This window comes from Blennius ocellaris, assembly GCF_963422515.1.
Source record: "Blennius ocellaris genome assembly, chromosome: 8".
Lineage (NCBI taxonomy): Eukaryota > Metazoa > Chordata > Actinopteri > Blenniiformes > Blenniidae > Blennius > Blennius ocellaris.
The window spans coordinates 6476776-6495294 of NC_137657.1; the positions used below are offsets into that span (position 1 = coordinate 6476776).

At 43.4% G+C, this 18519-nt stretch overlaps 1 protein-coding gene across 1 annotated transcript in view; it reads right to left on the minus strand.

The window, feature by feature from the left end:
• sema6cb (semaphorin 6Cb) overlaps nt 1–11757 on the minus strand; it is a 201060-nt gene extending 189303 nt beyond the window's left edge. Inside the window, exon 1 of the mRNA XM_080501600.1 lies at nt 11604–11757. The gene's annotated coding sequence lies outside the window, so the exon portion shown is untranslated. The remainder of the gene's footprint in view (nt 1–11603) is intronic.
• Between the last annotated feature and the right edge of the window lie 6762 nt (nt 11758–18519).

The window sequence follows — 18519 nt, forward strand, 5'->3', positions numbered from 1 at the left end:
AGCCTCAGTTCGATGGAAACCAGTCTGGCGTTCCAAGAAATGGATGAAAATGACCAAGCCGAGTGTGGGCGAGACGACTTATCGCACACGACGTCCGAGCCAAATTCTCACCACACATATGGTGACCACTAAAATATACACAAATAATAGCATGGGAATTCAAGTAAAGATTAAAAAAAAGAGAGACATCTACCCCAGAATGCACATGCATGCACAATCACACACACACACACACACACACACAGGTTTAACACCTCATGCACACAGAGGGACTCGCAGATAAATCTTAAGAGAAAGAGCACGGCGGGTTCCAATTTGAACACATTTCAGATTTAAGCACCAGGTTATGCAAAGTGTTGTTTGCCGAAAATCAGCCACTATTCCTATCTGCAAAGCGCAGGGTGCATGCATAAGAAATCGGATAAAGAGCCCGAGGGAGAAGGAGGGCTGGGAATCCAAGAGTTTCATGAACCATCAATGAACCTTTCCACCTCGAGTGAGAAGCTCGAGAGAGTTAAAAACTTGCGCCGTCCGTTCGAAGTGGGAGGCGCGAGGGGACTCGGCCAACTTATTAAAAAGGGAACAAGGTCAAACGGCTCGGCTATTTTTGGAAAGTTTGGGAATCAGACGCGGTTGGTACACATGTCACATTACACCGCCGAGCGGCGAGGCCGGCTCACTTTCAAAAGATGTGCTAGAAAAACAGATTTCTTGCAAACACTTAAACTTGTGAATACCTGCTGTCACCCGAGTGCGGAGCGCAGGAATTGGATGCGACTGGGCTTTTCTGTGCGAAGGCAGCAGCTTTGGATGAATAGGATAGAGGAGGAAAAAGAGCTTATCTTAGCTTTTTAATTTCCTGCTTCATTTCACGTTTCAGGACCATAAAAATTCCAATTTCAAAAAAGTGCAATAAGCAACAATGAGACACGATCATAACTCTGAATTACTTCTATAGTAACTAAGCACCCCCCCCCCCCACCCCCCCCCCCCAACCCCCCAACCCCCCCCCAATTGAAGTCAAACTAATTGTTTTAGCCAAGATGTGACAAGCCAGACAGTTTTTGCGCGACAAATGATCAAAAGAGCGTCCTAAAAAAAGACGACATTCAATCCCTCTGTGTCACTCAGCCAAAAACTCTTTGCACTCTGCATCACCCCCGTCCTCTCCTGCAGATCTGCTTTACGACCTCAGCAAAGCCGACTGCTTTTCCAACGTCAACATTTTTGCACACTTCCTTAAAAGTCTCAGTTCAGTGCATTGCATTTCTCGCCGAGTACAAACATTAAGTCTGATCTCTTCCACACACAACCGAGCCTGGATTTTTCAATCTGCTCTGCAAATCAAATACACTGGAAGTTTTTTACCGGAGGAAAAAAAACAAACCTATGGATGATCAGTTAATATTTACTTGTCTATCAGTAGGTTTGGCAAGTCAATTAGCATTTATTGAAGCTAAACAACAACTCCAGATGTCTATTTTGTTGAAATTGAAGTTCACAATGAAAACACATCCACTTTATTATTTCCAATATAACAGTTGCCCTCAGTAATCTGCATCAAAACCATTAGGTTGTTAAGTGAAAACGTGACCCTTTTGTGTTTTTGATTCAGAAAACTTTCATGTTTACGCAGCAATGTTGTCAAAAAATCTGTCAGTTTACTCAACAATGGTAGTAATACTGAAAATTAGGTCTGTAATGATTCACAACACCATGTAGACGACAGGATTTCTTCACGTTTCTTATAAAAAAATTCATTTCTGTAAAAGTTGACTGAATTTTTTTTTCTTTTACATCAACAGCAGTCTTCCTCACTGCTCCGCGTCTGCCCGCAAGATATTTTTCAACTTTTTCTTTCTGCGTCTGCTCGTTCCAATTGGTGCGGTTTGCTTTGTTTGCTTGCTACCCAGAATGCATTGCACACTACGTCACATCCTCCCCCCCCCGCTGGAAAGATTGTTTGCAAGTGAAGCGAGACCTTGCTTATCAGGACCAGCGATTGCTTGTTGGATCAAGTACAGAGTTCGGAGGAGCGTTCCAAATCTACCAAAGGAAACTATTTTTCCCAGAAACTCACTGACGAGAACTCGGTTCCGGATCAAACAGGGAAATGTGAATGCGTCATTAGTCAACTTATCCTAAAATTACTGTTTCGTTAACTTGGAAATCAGTTCCCAAGAACATGCATGTTTATCACGAGGGACCGGGAAATCTTTTCCACACGTACCTGCAAAAAGAAGTCACTCCAAAATCTTCCAAAGTGTCAAAACATTCAACACTTTAACCCGAGAATGTTAATCTGACTAATTTTCTAAATCAGTGAAGCTCCGACATCACTCCGCCTGTAAACTTTGGCAGATCTTCACAGCTGCTCTGCAGCTTGAGCTCGATCCCCACCCAACTGTTGTGAGATTACCTGCATTGAAGCAACTCAAAAGGAAGACTGTTTTCTTATCATCAAACTGCACAAAGCAGAAGCTTAGGCATGCAGTTGACTCCTGCACACCACACCAGAATTTAGCAGTCTGGCAGGAAAGTTTGTCCTGCTCGCTTGAGTTTGAACAACACACTAATGAACGGGGTGGTGCCAAACCTGACAGGACTGAGAACAGATTCTCAGGCTTCCTCAGCCAACTTCAATGAAGCCAACCTGCTTTTTTTTGTAAATCATATCATACATCTACCCTTGATTTTTTTTTTTTCTTCAGTCTCATCAGCTGTGAGGTTTTATTCGTGTCACCAAAAATCCTGAAGTGTGATAATTTACCCGTAATAGGCAGCCAAACATATCAGGCTAAACTATCCCTTTTAAAAAAATCCCCCCCCCCCCCCCTAAAAAAACCACTCTCAGGGATGCTGCTGCGATTCAAGGCGACTTGTGTCACCACCAACTTCCTGTGATGAAAACAAGAGGAACGCCATCGGAGCCAAACAATCTTTTAGATGCTGTGCACCAAAGTGGGGAGAGGCTCTGGGCGTCTGGGAAGGCCTTTCTAGGGAAATAACCCCTGGCACCAAGATGGATGGTTACATTTCCTCCACAAACAACATCCGTTAGTTTGGAGGAAATGGGAGTTATACTGGGCTGTTAGTACGAGCGGCGAGAGCGAAAATAACTCCAGTAAGAGAAACGAAAAGTGCACAAATTGAAGAAAACCCAAGAAAAAAAAAAAAAAAAAAAAAAAAAAAAAGGGACGTTAAGCGGCCCACGCTGCTTGATGGAGAGCCAATCTCTGAGAAAATGAGGCAACAGCCACACAGCGATAAAACTGTAGCAAATATAGTGAAATCTTATCGATCTCCTTGGGGAGGCTATTCATCTGCATGTGACCTGTTCTACTCATAATCAACAGTAACTGCAGATACTAGAAGTGAGCAGTTGTTGCTCAGCCTCAGGTCTAGCAGGTTCAGCGGGTGGCGTTGAGACACGGGACAAATGATCGTTTAATGCTAAATTTAATTGCTAGCCCGGACGACGTTGCAGAACATATCCTGCCAGCCTGAAGGCTTGAACCTGTGACCTCCAGGTCACGGCTCATTCCTCTGATCGCCACGACACGAGTGCTAATGGGTGCAGTGTGGTTTGTGGAGAAACCCCCCGAGTAATCACCACGGCAATGGAACAACTTCAGGTTTAAAATAAAATGTTCAATATTTACTAACTAATTGAAGTTTCACTGCAAAATGAACTGTGAAAAATGGAAACAAAATAAATAAAATAAGCATTAATGCCAAACCACGAGCGTAACAGGTGCAATGATTACAAGCAGCAATATATTAAAACATAAAACAATATATTTTATGACAAAGTCAACCAACAAAAACCAAAACATAATTTTTCTTGGCAGCCAGGAAAAACAAAACTCATTTTCTTTCTTCCTCTCCAGCTCAAACAAATAAGATACACTGTGGATGCAAGTTGTTATCAACACATGACACAATGAAATTTTGTTTTTCTCAAAGTCAGTTGTGAAAAGGAACCAGGAACTTGTGGAAAAAGGTAACTCGTCATGATTAAGCTCTTATCCCGCCTGGTCTGAGACAACAACAAAACTCATTACGACAAACAGCTCCACAAGATGTTTCCACTTAAGTCGGGCCCCGTTTAAACATGTTTCAGGTGAAAATATGTCAGTTTTGAAATGTCAATTTTCCACGGGAATGGCAGAAACACTGGAAACTAGGTCGTTTTCACGTTGGGCATCTAGAAGGTGCCGTTTGTTTTTGTAATGAAAACAGACACACGAAGCCGTAAAAAAATCCACTGGGCGTCATGACACTGTGGAGGAAACGTTATTGTCCATCCACTGAGCATGTGCAGAAGAACTGTTTACTACCGCTGTGGGGTCGCAGCATTTCATAAGAGTTGTGCTTCCAAAAAAAATCCCCCCCCCCCCCCCTCCATTTCCATGGATACAGACTCGGAGCATTTTCAAAAGGCTCCACTGTGGTTGTATCTTCAGTGGCTCCGGTCACCGTGAAACGGACTTCAAAACACAATGAAAGTTTGATATTTGCACTTGAAAACATTGCGTATAGAGGGCATTGGCTTGTAAAGACCCCAAGACACCGAGCTGCTCCCTAAATGTAGCCCAGTGGCCAAACCACATCACTTCTGCATTCATCATGTGATGAGCCTCAACGCAAACGATTCCACTTGCACAATGCTGAGTCTCTGTGGGGGGGGGGGGGGGGGGGGGGGGGTGGTAAACAGATTCTTCACGTGTCTCAGAAATCTGACAAAACACTAGATTGATTGAGTCGTCCGATAACATTGTGTGCAGCCGTGGTGTTATTCTCACCAGGCCCCACAACGTCAGCTGGCTCGGCCGCCGTACATGTCCGCGACCCGATCAGCTGACAAATTCTGCAGCACACTCATCTTCCGTATCTGTCAAAACAAGCCGAGTTAGTTGGAGGAGCACATGTATGGCCTCATTATCTCGCTCCATCTGCGGGTGGTTTGGGGCGATGTAGTGGCATTAGCAAAGCTTTTGCAGCAGACTGTTGCATGTGAAGCACATCCTTGTCAAAAACGTGTGACTTTCTGCCAAACGGGTTTTCTTGGCCACGTTTGTAGCGCCGCTGCGTTTCAGGTGAATGAAAACATCGCTTGTCGATTCTCTCAGCATGCCGGTATTTACATTTAGCAGTGTTTTGTTCCTAAACCCCAAAAAAAACTAAACTGTCTATAGTCTTCACACACCTGGTTCAGACTATCGTTTGGATCTTTGCATCATTTCTGCCCCACACTGACAGAACGCTTGCAGCAAAGGCTAAAAACAGCAGGAAACAAGCTTATTTAAGTTTAAATGAGCCATTGAATGAAATGAGCAGAACAACTGGAGGTTTGTTCTGTACTCATGATCAGATAGATTATGTTGTCAAACCATAACGTACGTTGAAGCTGACAACCTTCTTTTGAAGGGATTAATTCACACAACTCGCCCAGAGGTGTGTAGTGAAATAATTTGGTTTTAAGTCGAGCCTTGGGGCATTTTATTCTTCTCACATTTTAATTTCCCCATTCGTACTGTTTACTTCTTACAACTTCAAAACAGGTTTGCATCTTCAGGAAATACCGCTTTTCTTTGGGGTCCCCCCCCCCACCATCAAGGGTTGAATTTTGAACATGAAAGCTGATTTTATCTTTAATCAATGGGATAACAGTGATGTATTCCTCTATGTATTGCTTGCATTAGAGGAGTAAACAAAGACAAAACAAGGATGCACCGATACCCTCCCAGATATGTAGAAACATAACGGCTGCAAGAGAAGCAGATGGACAGCGTCAACACTCCTACGTTCCTATTCCACAGAAATGAAGACATCTGGTGGAAACATCAATTAGACACATCTTTTTCATTAATTATTAGCACTGAATTTTCTCACTCAATCTTAAACTTCTTGCTGCTGTGACGGAAATAAAAAAACAACAACTTGCAGAACGAATAGAGAATAACAAGCTCGACAAAAACCCGTGACAGCTATAACAGAAAGAAAAACTCAGTCACATGAGATAGAATGTAATATAGAAACACAAATACCAGCAAACTAGATACACACATAAAAAATAAAAAAAAGTGAGATTTAAGATTGCTCTCTCTCTAGACTGTTACTAGTCATTTGTTTTGGGAACCATCAAGATAAAGGTTCCAATATTGACATTTCTAGTGGGTCATTTGTTGTGACCAACATTTCAAATGAAAAATAAGACAGCCAAGGTAAGGTACATTTATTTTTAGAGCGCCATTCAAACACAGGGCAACTCAGTGTGTTACAAAGAAATAAAACAATTAAAGAAATACAGATAAGCTATACAATGAAATATATTAAAAGAAATACATTAAAACTATAAAAGAAATACATTTAAAGAAGTAATGAAGAATCTTAATCTCCAGATGTTTGCATTTCCTAAAACCACTGACCACACGGTCCACTTTGAGACCACGAAGTCTTCGTGGAAAAGGAAAATGCTCAGAGAACAGTCAAAATGTAGTACTGTGTATTCAGGCTGAGCTCAGTGAACATGAAGCAGATCTTGTGTCAAACATATACTATACTCTGCGCCACAAGAGAAAATTTTTCAGTGCAAATTCAAAGATTATTATTCCATTATCTCATCGGTCTGATCCACTCAAGAGGCAATGTGTCTGAAAGTGGCCCCGGAACTAAAATCAGTTTGACACAGTAAACAATACCAAACTGTCCCGTTCAGCAGCCACGGTTCTGTACATGATACAATCCAACTGTCTGAGCTGAATGTGGATGTCCATTGCTCCAATTCTGCCTGGTTTTCATTTTCTAGATATAAATTCACCTCTGGTTTCGAGAGAGGACACCTCTCACGCTTCCCACAATGCCATTTTTAAACTGTCTCCTTGTCAGCTGTCCGGCGGCTCTGTAGCCCCGCTTAGCGGCGGGCAGCTGCGCGACAGGTGAGCTTCCTTGCGTCAATATTTCTCACGCCGGCCAGTGATGGGATGGACGTTTAAATCATTTAAACAAAGATTCTTCTGAAATTTGCAGCCGTTCGCTGCACCACCTTGCAGTTTCCACGGCATGTTCAGAGGCGTAGTCACTACCTTCTCCACCCCCAGGTGGAGGGGCAGTGGGTTGGGAAGTCAGAGGGCAATCTGCGCCACGTTTGGCCTGGTCGCCTAATCAATGGTGCAGGAGGTCTGTCCACATTATGAAGTGATTAAAAGATCATTTGGTGCAGCAAACAGATGCACTTTCGCCATCCCCCCAACCAAACTCAGAGCTCAACAATCAATACCTGGTATGTATGGCCAACGGCTATTTACATAGACACTTGTTTTCCTTACTTAAATCGCTTCCGACTATTAAAATACAGAGCAGTGAGGGATCGAAATGGAATTAGGAAGGAGGCTGCGTTTCTGTGCTCTCCATGGCGGCAGGAGAGAGTCTGTTGCGATGGCTTTATTACCTTCCTCTTTGGGGACTTAATATGCTTCTGAGTGCTCGGGTTTTTAAAATAAACTGGATTGCAGGGATTGCGGGTGACGCGGCTGAATGGGACTCTTGGAGGATCTTTGTGCTTAGTCATCGGCTAATAATAATCCTCTAAAGCGATGAGAATCCCTGCACCTATGAAGCCTACTTTCTCCACATGAAATATACATGAAAAATGACTGAGATTCACTTTTTTTGAGATGATTCATTTTCTTTTCCTTTCATGGGTGAGCCTTTTTGTTGTGCGTGCCGCTTCCAGAGCTGCCCTGTGGGGGAGCACGCACCAATCAAAGAGTGCGTGATGCTATATGAAAAGCTGGGTATCCTGCGCTTCATCGAAAGGGCAACCAATGCAAGAGAGACAAAGAGAAAAGTGAATCCATTTCTTGTAATATTACTCTGGACATAATTCCCATTCAAAATAAACCCACAGGAACCACACTGCATGGATTTACACAGAAATGAAACAAAGGGGAATAAAAGCCTTGAAGAACACCACAGCTGAGGGTTTTAATTCTGAACAAAGATCCTTTCTTGGGATGTAAGGCCCTCTCCTGCGTAGGAACAGAAATCCGAGGCTGTTTGCTGACACGGCGAGCTACAGGTTATAGTTTCCCCTCTAATTGCTGGACTCGGGCCACTGTGCTTCACCACGCGGAACCAGACAGCCGTCCAGTGTTCCTGCCGCGCTGCTTGTAGCCGTGGCGGCTGGCGAGCGCAGCTCGCGGTTCATGTTGGACAAGGGGTTAATGTTTCTGAAGAGCGGCTCGACAAAACCGCAGGAAGACAGCCAGTCTGGACGGACGGACTGAGGCTTGTCACTTGTCCAGTTTGTGGTCTTCCACCTCGCGCCACCGAACCCCTCCACCTCCACCCCCCCGCCGCCAATAGCCTTTCAATGAACTCAAAGTTTTTCCTACCAAAATGTACGCACTCATCAGCTGGGCTATAATTTCCAGTCCTGCACCAACCACACGAGGACCACAGGAGCGATGCAACTGCACGCCTGCTTTTGGAATCAAAAGTAATTACGAGACGGCCAAGGATTCAAATATAATAGCTGATGATTGGACCGGAGACAGAAAACACTGTCAGTGCTGTATTCCCCTCCACTTCCAGCAGGCTGCAACAAGAATAGGGACAGCTAAATTGGCAGCGTGCGCAATGTGCTAAAGGCGATCTGTAAACTTACTTTGAAAACGATGCGGACCAATATACCTGGGAGATACAGTGCGCCGAGTCAGCAAAACAAAAAGGGCAAAACTTTCCTTCCAGGCGCAGTAAAGAAGCCGTTTATGCTCAGTAAAAAAAGAAAAAGACCTCCAGCCGCTCGGAAAAGTGATGGAGGACCTTCCCGCCCGCTTGCAGCTCGTAACCTGCACATTTGTAACGCTCGATGCAACATGTTAACGCAATTTTATCCCCGGCTGTGGCCAAACAGGGCCAGACCCCGGGGCCGGGGCCCACTGGTCCCAGCAGATTACCTGGACCAGCCTGTGCTGCGTCAGCCCTGGATTATGGATGACAGGGTGCCTGCAGGCCTGACAGGTAATAATTCACTCCCCAGGGGTCCCACACCCTTCACTGGATCCAACGCAACCAGGGAAGATGGTTCTGTCGGGGGATGGGGGGGTGGGGGCTCCTCATAACTTAACCCCGGGTCCTTTTCCCAACCCCCATTATGCCCTCCAAGAAGCAAAGTTCCCATTGGCTGCGCAGTTGCCATGGGTAACCAGCCACTATCAAAATGAAATACGAGGTGCCCCCGACCGGAGCCTCTCTCAGGTGCGGGGCCAAACAAAGTCCCATATGCTGCGGATGAGAAGCGGAGATTAACTGTTGCTTCCTGGAGCACGGCGCTGCCGAGCTGCAGGTCTGAGTCACTTCAGACAAATCACTGTTGTTGAGGTGCCACAACAACAGTCCGAAATATATCATCCAATGCTCCCCGAGTCCTGCCAGCCTCAGCCGGGTTACAATAAAGGGGTGGAGGTGCGGCGATTCAGGAATTTCATGTAAAGCTCTTTTATCTGTCCCACTGAAACTCTCCCTTTTCCTCAATGGATGTAATAAAGTGCAGACGATCTGCGGCGTGCACTCAGTGTACGGAGCTAAGATTGTACAGTGAGCACTTTATCTTGATGATGAAAATGAAATAGGCTTGCTCGAATGTCCCCCGAGGGCCACAGTCCTCAGCCCCTGGTTAGGAGCCTATTTCAACCATCATTACCCTGAGGACCATTAAGAAGCTGCCATCTGCACACACGGGGCGCCTCCGTCGGGGAGGAGGAGGGTGGGGGCTGGCTGTCATCTCAAACTAAAAGCAAGCACCCAAATGGAAATCGGAAATAAAATTACACACTGGGCTAAATGCACCATTAACCATGCTAACTGAGCGATGGACCTATCAGGGGTCTGGAGATGGGAACTGGACGGCGAGCGAGCAATTTCCAGCAGTGATGGGGGAACGCATGCACTGCCGGGGCTGTCGGACTGCAAGTCAGCCGTCAGCGGGACGCGACTTGCCTGAATGCCGAAAGATCGAACAAATAAAGAAGAGTTTGTGAATGGTTGACAGCTGCATATATATGCAGAGTAGGACCGACTTGCTAATAAGGCCACACAAAGGGGCGTCCCCCCCCCCCTTCTCTCTCTCTCTCTCTTTATTCCTCCAAGGCGGCGGAACAAGTTACATGTCAACCGAAATCACCTGAAAACCACAATGCGATGTCGTCTGGGCAGCCAGGAGTGCCAAGTCACTGTACAGCTGCGGTAGGAAACCGCAAGCCATTAGCGGGCCCTCGTCATCCTTGTGATAGCACTGCAGCAGCCGAGAGGAGCGGGGGACAAGGCACAACCAGAGCAAAATCACAAGATCCAACCACACAGCTTCCACTTAAACATCTGACTGCTTCAACAACAGGCAGGACAAAAAGAGCACATGCATTAGAGGGAAACAAAAAAAAAGCTTTGTCAGTTCCTTGTAACCCTTTAACTGCACATACATTTTTAAAATTGCCTCTCAAACTTTTGCTGAAGCCGTGGATAGATTAGAGGGGAGAACAGCAGCAGCAAGCAGCCTTCCAGCCAGGCCAGAGGGCACATTCAATATTACCCTGCAACAGGCTGAGAATCGACCCCCAAAAAAAAAAAGTAGTGGTGTAGTCTGTCTCTGTTTGCACATATAGAAGAGATTTATTTATTGTTGAAGTGTTCTTAGCCTGAACTGAAACTCGACACCCACCTGGGGGAGATGAGAAGGCTTAATGCACAACAGGCTGAGACAAATCACAGTGCCATTTCTGCAGCCTTTCAGCATCCATTTCAACATCAACAAGCAAGCGGCACAATCTTAGCAGGGAGGTTGTTGGGGTTTTTTTTTTTCATCTCTTTGTGCACATCGGAGGAAATGCTGCTGAAAAGTCTGCAGGAGCAGAGAGAGACCTGTTAGAACAATGAGCTCATCGTTTTCCCTCCGAGTTTGGCATTAAGACAGAGCTGCAGATGAATAAGGCTGATTGAGGAGGTCAAACGCAGACCGAGAGAGAGAAAATGTGGCACGAAACAGCACTTTGCACAAATGGATTTCTTTGTGCGTGTTATCCACACGTGAAAAAGACAAAAATCACGCATCCTGTCAAGTCTTTTTGCCCCCGTTAACTTCACCCTGATTGCATGAGAAATTAATTCAATTACCGTCCGAAGCGCAAAAAGACGCGTTTTTATCGTTATAACTTGCAGGGGGGAAAAAAAACATCATGATGTAAGGTCGGCAAAATCAGATTTTTGGGGGGTATTATTGTTATTTAAGAGACGAAACAAAAGCATGCATCTCACACAAACTGACCAAGAAAACACACACAAAAGCCTGAACACGTCTTGCGTAAATTCAACGCTCGTTATTTTTGCTGTGCGCAAAAATAAAGACTCGCCGGGAACAAACAGAGAAACGGAGTCGCTTCCCCCGCTCCTCAAATACAAACTTAAATCACAGAAGAGAACTAGTTCTAGGTGGTGAAATGTTTTGGGCTTTTTTCTCTCTTCAGGCTGGGAATAATCACAAGTTGGATGATCGGAGTGTTAATGAGGAAAGTGCGCACAGCTGCAGCATCAAGTCTTCTTACCTTACTGTTCCCTCCGTATTCCCACAAAAATAACAACAACGACGTGTTCTTTTTCCCGTCGAGGCAGTAAGACAGCCGCGATAGACGCGAGAGGAGTAGTTTTAGCTGGTTGTTCTTTGTCAGTATTCCCAGAGCGCCAGCGCGGAGAGAAGGCGCCCCTCACCGCTGCGAGTCAGTGTGACAGGACTGAGACTGGAATCACAACACTCCGGCTGGACGCGGAGGACACGCCCCCTCCCGGAGACTGACGGCCGCTTCGTCCAATCAGAGAGCCGCCTCAGGAGACGTCTCAAAGCGGGTTGGTGGGAAAACTCGAGCCGTCCGCGTCAGGCCCCGCCCCGCAGAGGCTCACTTTTCTCCCCAGATGTTGAATGCCGGAACGTCGAGGGGCGCGTGAAGCCGCAGCCAGCCAATCAGAGCGCAGTTCGAGACATTTAAACACACAGTCGGTGACATCGTGAAGGAGGCAGCTGTGATTTAAAACTGCTATTAACCTGCAGCAGGAGAGTTGAACATCTTTTAAACGGCAAACAGTGATCTTCAGCACATATGTGTATGGTTTAGGGCAAAAGAAAAAGTTATTACACAACATATTATTTTATTGAGTAAATGAAAAAAGCTTTATCAGTTAAAAAAAAAAATACAAAGAAGAATGTGATAGTGTAAGATATACATTATACTTGATGAAAACAAGTGTTTTTGAGTCTCACAAAAGTTATATTTTGTTCAAAATAAAATAAAAACCCACTAATGTGTTCTTCTGGGTTATGTCTTTTTGCTGTTGTTGCTTTTTGCTGTTGTTGCTTTTGTTTTTGATGTTGCTGCTGTTAATGCTGTTGCTATTGTGGTTGTTGGTGTTGCTAATGTTCCTGTTGGTGTGCCTGTATCGTCTATTCTGTAACATCTAAAAATTCTATGTTTGTGCATAATTTGTTCATGAGATCATCATATTGTATACAGATTTTTTCCATCCTCTAAAATGGATGTTAAAAATAAACAAACAAACAAACAAAAAAACACTGGCTAGTTGGAATGGTCGTATTTCCTAGTTTCCACCAGTCACATGACATTAAGTAACATTTCAATTAAAGCGAGACACTAGCCCGTCATGACATCCATCCAGCCAGAGCAGTAAATGAAGCTCAGGAGGAAGAATTCACTCATGTTCTGTGCAGCCATTATTGATTTCTACTGTTTGAACAAACCGTTGCTGTAAAGCTTCATAGTTACACGTCTGTTTCATGATGGCATAACTAATGGTCATGGTATGAACAAAGAATTAAAACAATGCATATGAAAGGGATTATTTTTCTTGACTTTAAATAAAATCTTTACCCTGTTGAATAACGTCTGACCTTCCTGAGCTCTCGGAATCCATCTTCTTGAAAGCTCCCAGTTTGATGACGTTCAGCCGTATTGTTCTCTTCTGGGAGTGAAGCCTTTCTCACTGACTTATGAAAGCAGTAATAATGTCCAGATTAGTTCCTCATATTGCCACTCAATATTTTGCGCTCATATATTCACAAGTCGCATGCAAATGTAGATCTCTTTTATTGACGGGTGAGAATCCAGTTTGGACTGTGATATGAGAGCTGGGGACGATTACTGAGGCGCCGAACACGCAGATCTCAATTTTAATCAAACCGATGCACTGTAGCCTGGACTGTAGTCTGCACACAACCGCCACTTATTTGCATGCAAATTTGGACAACAATTGAAACGCATCCATGAAATGCTTTTTTTGATTCATTCAACATGAAGAGTGAGAAAATCAAGAGGGGGGAAAAAAAATTGCTGTTCGGATGGATTATTTAGTGCAACCAACACCCCAAAGCCAGGATATAATCAATTTAGAATCATATAAAGAACATTAGTAATTGGAAAAAAACAAGATTTAAAAAAAATATTTTTCTTAAAAAATAATTTTCTGTGGACGACTGTACAATAATTACAGCAGCACGGGGGAGTCATGTGTGTGTGTGTGTGTGTGTGTGTGTGTGTGTGTGTGTGTGTGTGGGTGTGTGTGTGTGTGGGTGTGTGTGGGTGTGCTTTAACTCGTATAAAGTAGAATAGAAGAATGTACAGTAACAGTACTTTTCACAAAACTACAAAACATTTCCAGGAATCTCCATTCTACGAGAGAAACGAAAGCTTCTTTGAATGTACGACAGAAGAAAAGACGGCCTGAAGGACGCGGACAAAGTCTATTAGCAGCAGTTAATCAGCTGATGATAATGGCGTGCATTAAGAAACACTAATCAGACACCTGTGCAGCGATGGCGAAGCGGAGGCTTTCGCTCCGAGTGTTTCCGCATTTGATGTTAATCTAATAGACGCTACATGGACTCCCTGACTCATTCATTTCTAACCTTCATCTATTGGATTTCCATTTCAGTCAGTCATTCTCGTCAAAATGCTCCAGCGATCCGCTCGGGACAACGGTTCAAGGAGTTATGATACATTTCACTTTGCCAGTCGGATGAATTAATGTCGGGTCATCCTTGTTCAGCACTTTTCTCGTCGCCATGTTTTTTTGAGATTTCCTCTGACTCAACACTATGAGCGTCAAGGGGGGAAAGACAGGAGGACACGAGAGTCATCAGTCACATGGATCCGGTTCGTCTTCTCCACCGCAACAATCCACAAACGATTTTGGCAGAAAATATGTTTTTTTTTTTTACCATCTTCAGACCAACAGACCGCTGGTTTGTGCATTAATGCAAATGTATTTGCAGTCATGCAAAGGACATGTGGAGCTCTGATAAAATGAATTGGTTTTCACGCAATGCCGCAGTCGACACGAAAATACAAAAGTAACAATGAAACGATGTCGTTTTCATGTCGTGGCCATTCGTGGGTGCTGTTGGTTGTTTTTGTAATAAAACCACATAGAAAAAAGAGGCAGAGACAAAAAAAAAACACTATAACCATTAAAAATGGGGTAAACTACATGAAAATGAGAAATTTTCAGCTTTTCTGCCATTTTCCTGTAAATACACATCATTTTCAAAAATGGCAAAACAATGGCGTTGTCACGTAAATATGGCTTTAGAAACAAGATCCGAGCCTTAATTAGTTAAAAGGTGAGAGTTTTATGGGAGTAGTAATGCCCCTGAAGGTCAATATTGACCATGTTACATACGTTACATTAGAATTGAAAAAGATGCAAAGAATACAAAAGTTTTGATTATTCTGCAGCTTTGAGATTCTAGCTTTGTATGCCGAGGAAGGACATTTATGAACAGTTATCTATCTGTCCTACAATGGAGAAACCACAGAGAAAAATAGCCAAGTTAACCTTTATAATTACTGCATATAAGCAGTGAAAGTAGGAAAAAAAAAAAACATTATCGAACTTCTAAATCTTGTTCACTTGTTATTCGGAAAAGACCAATAATACAACTCTCATCAATGATCTTTCCGGTCTGCAGATCTATTAAATACAGAGTTATTTTGTGTTGACATTTTACAATCGGAGGCATGTCACTTTGGTTTTCGCGACTTTACGCAAACAAAAAGGGGGGCGAACTCTTTGGCTGTTGCCTTCTTATCTCACAAAACCACACACTCAGGCAAAACAACAGAGGTGTTGAGAAATTCCAACACAGTGATTGTCTGAGAAAAGGGCAGCGACGCAGCGGGGCTGTCATCATCATTCAAAGTGACGCTTCCTCGCTTCGCAGAGGAAACAAGTTGATACAGTGAGCCGGTAAACCTTCGGCCAAGGAAACACAGAACGGAGACTCTCACACTGATGCTACAAGCAGATATATACTTTCATGCACTTTCTGTGAACTTTTCAGTCCGTCATTTTTGGTGAGTCAACTCAACAATCTGCGAGGAAAATGTCTCGTAACAAAGATAATTCCAGTCCCGTAACAGCTTCAACGGAAACAACTCGTAACGCCTGAACACGCAGAATGAATGCGGCAGGATTTTCAGGATTCTTGAAGAAACTTACTGCCAAAATCTTGAAAAAAAAACTGGTGGGTTGGAAATTGGGTGTGAAATTTAACAAGGGAATATAAAAATAACTCTTCTTTTGTAAAAAGCCTCTAACTTACTTTTAGTAGTTTTCATTCAGTTCCTGACATACTTTACAATTACAAGGCAGCAGGTTTTGGTGACACAGCAAATGAAGTGGAAAAAGACTTTTTGATGAGTTTTTATTAGTACAATGTGTCTAATTCATGGTTTTTTTAAACTTGTATTTTCATTTACTATGCACGGTGAATGAATTGTACACAAGAGCACATTGTGAAGCAACATTTGACTTGATATAATCGAGTGTCTATGACAAGAGTGTCAAACGGCTCAGGAGCCACATACAGAACAAGTTTCACCTCGAGTGGGCCGGACTGGTGAAATAGTGGCATAAAAGCCTTTAAATTTAAACTTGAAAGTTTTTCTTTGTTGTGACGCAGAGTACAGACGATGAAAAACATTTATATTTTAACAAAACCAATCAATTACTACCTAAAACGACTACAACAGAAAAGTGGGCCTCAACATAAAGCCAACTTCAATGAAACTTTCTGTTGCAAAATGCAGTGAAATGTCCCAATAATTTCTCCTATAGCTGTTGCATTATGGGTGTTTTCACAAACTCCCTCTGAGAGCATGGCTTTGTGGCTAATGCTAATTTACTGGCTGTCATTGCACAATCGCTGACATTTTTTTGACAAACAAAGACTTTTTTTTTTTTAAGAACTTTTGGTGGAAATGTTTTAGTGTAAAGGAGCCTCTTAGAGTTGACAAAAATTGCACCCAAAAGTACAAGATGACAATTAAAAAATTAAAATGGGAATCGTGAGAAGATTGACAGTCGGTAGAGCGCATAGCTTCGCAAACGCCACATTTGTCACCATGGAAACCAATGGATTACAAGGTTCTATGATCCACCACTCCTTCCATCATTTGTCATGGCATTTCATGTTATCACGGTTTGACACAGATCTACGCATATTTTACAATTTCCGTGTGACTCCAGCCGACCTTTGACCCCCCCCCCAACCGCTAACCAGGGTAATGACATCACTGCATCATGTGGCATATCAGACGACAGGGAATTGATTAATGGCATTAAAACTGACCACGTCATGACGATAATAAGTTTTTCACCTTTTCGAGAAAAAGACCTTGACTTAGAAGAAGTAGGACGGCAAACAGGCGACGCTGAACGAAATGGTTGGGACATAAGTGAGATGTCTGAAAACACATTCAGCCAATGGAGTCACTGGAGAAAATATGTTACGACACCCGGCTTCACAAAAACGTGGGACAGAAACACTGAACACGCTCAGAAACACGAGACTCCTGTGACCATGGCAGAGTCTATAGAAACGCCTCTGCAGCCTGTATAGGTTGAGTCAGGCCCGACCGTCGTCGCGCTGCCGCACACCGACAAACGCCTGCATTGAGGGACAAGAGGCGGACGCACAATGGCTGAACTCAAACAGCCTGATTTGGAGTCAGCGGCAACAACTCCAAGACTCGCGTCACCTTACAGCCAATTATGAGAAACACACGCAAGCTGTATATTTCATGTTTGGTCCCATGGGTCTCTTTTGAGCCTGCAAAAGCTGTGAAAGCTGAAGAACAGAAGGCGAAGGAGTGTGGGCTATGAATCCAGCGTAATGATGACAGCGTTCCACCGGGCGTTAGTCTCATCCTCTCACAAGACCGCTTGCAAACCGCAGAGAATATCTAACCTGTGTTCATCCCCAAGCCAGACGTACCTTCGCCTGTCAATATTCCATTAATGTATGGAAATGTATTCATGTTTCTCCACCGGGACAAAACTATTTGAACAAACCTCCGTTGATGGTATGTGTGAAGAGTCTAATATTTTGAGCGGTGTGTCTCCTGAATGTGTGTTTATCGCTGAAGGTTGTGAATATATTGTGGAGCGATGTCTATTTGTTTATATCTTTCTGAATGTCTTTCGCTCGGCAAATGATGTGAATATATTTTGCTTATATCTGTTCTTTCTTTAGCGTCACGTTCACCCTTAAAGTTCCAGTTTAAAAAATAAAAGGGTCAAAATAGTGGTAAAAAAACAACACGCAGTACAGGTGGATATTTTACTCCACGCTCATACTATGCATTAAATATTCTTCTTGTGTGCAGATCTTTGTTTTATGGAACACTGGAGATCTTATGGTAGATATGTGCTTATCAGCAAAGATACAGATACACGTACATAAAATAAAAAGGGCCACAGATAAATTCAATTTAGGACTATTTATACAGCCAACCAAACATTTTACACAAGAGATAAAGTGAGATCGTACACAGTACACATGTTAAATATACCTGAGAGTTATCGATCACTGAGGTGATGTTACTGACGAAGAATGGACTATTCAGCTGCTCCTTTTAGTCGACAAGAGGTCATTGCAACCTGCACCTGATACCGTTTTGACTGCAAATGGGATTCGAACCCAAGACCCCGACACTTGATTTGAAGGCCACGCTGCCTTGTGTTACTCAGAAAACCTTGTTAGATTTGTTCACGATCAGAAAATAACAACCATCAGGCCATAAGGTCTACATAATGTTGCTATAGTGATTTTTTTTTATGTTATTATATGGACCTAAGAGTCTGTAAACTTTCTCAAAGTCAATCTGCTCCACAGAAACAAGGTTGGGTACCGGTTCTCTAAAGAACCACAGTGCAGTCTATTGTACTGGGTACCTCTGTGCCATAAAGGGTTGCTTCATCCATCCATCCATCCATCCATCCATCCATCCATCCGTCCACCTACCCAATTCATATTTGGTCACACTGACAATATCCTCATTCGGATATATTTTAATATTTGTTTTCTTCTATTCAAAAATGTCTCAACTAACTATTAGGTTTCTTTTTTTTAATGTTTTACCAGAAAAGAAATGGTCTTTTGAGGGACCAAGT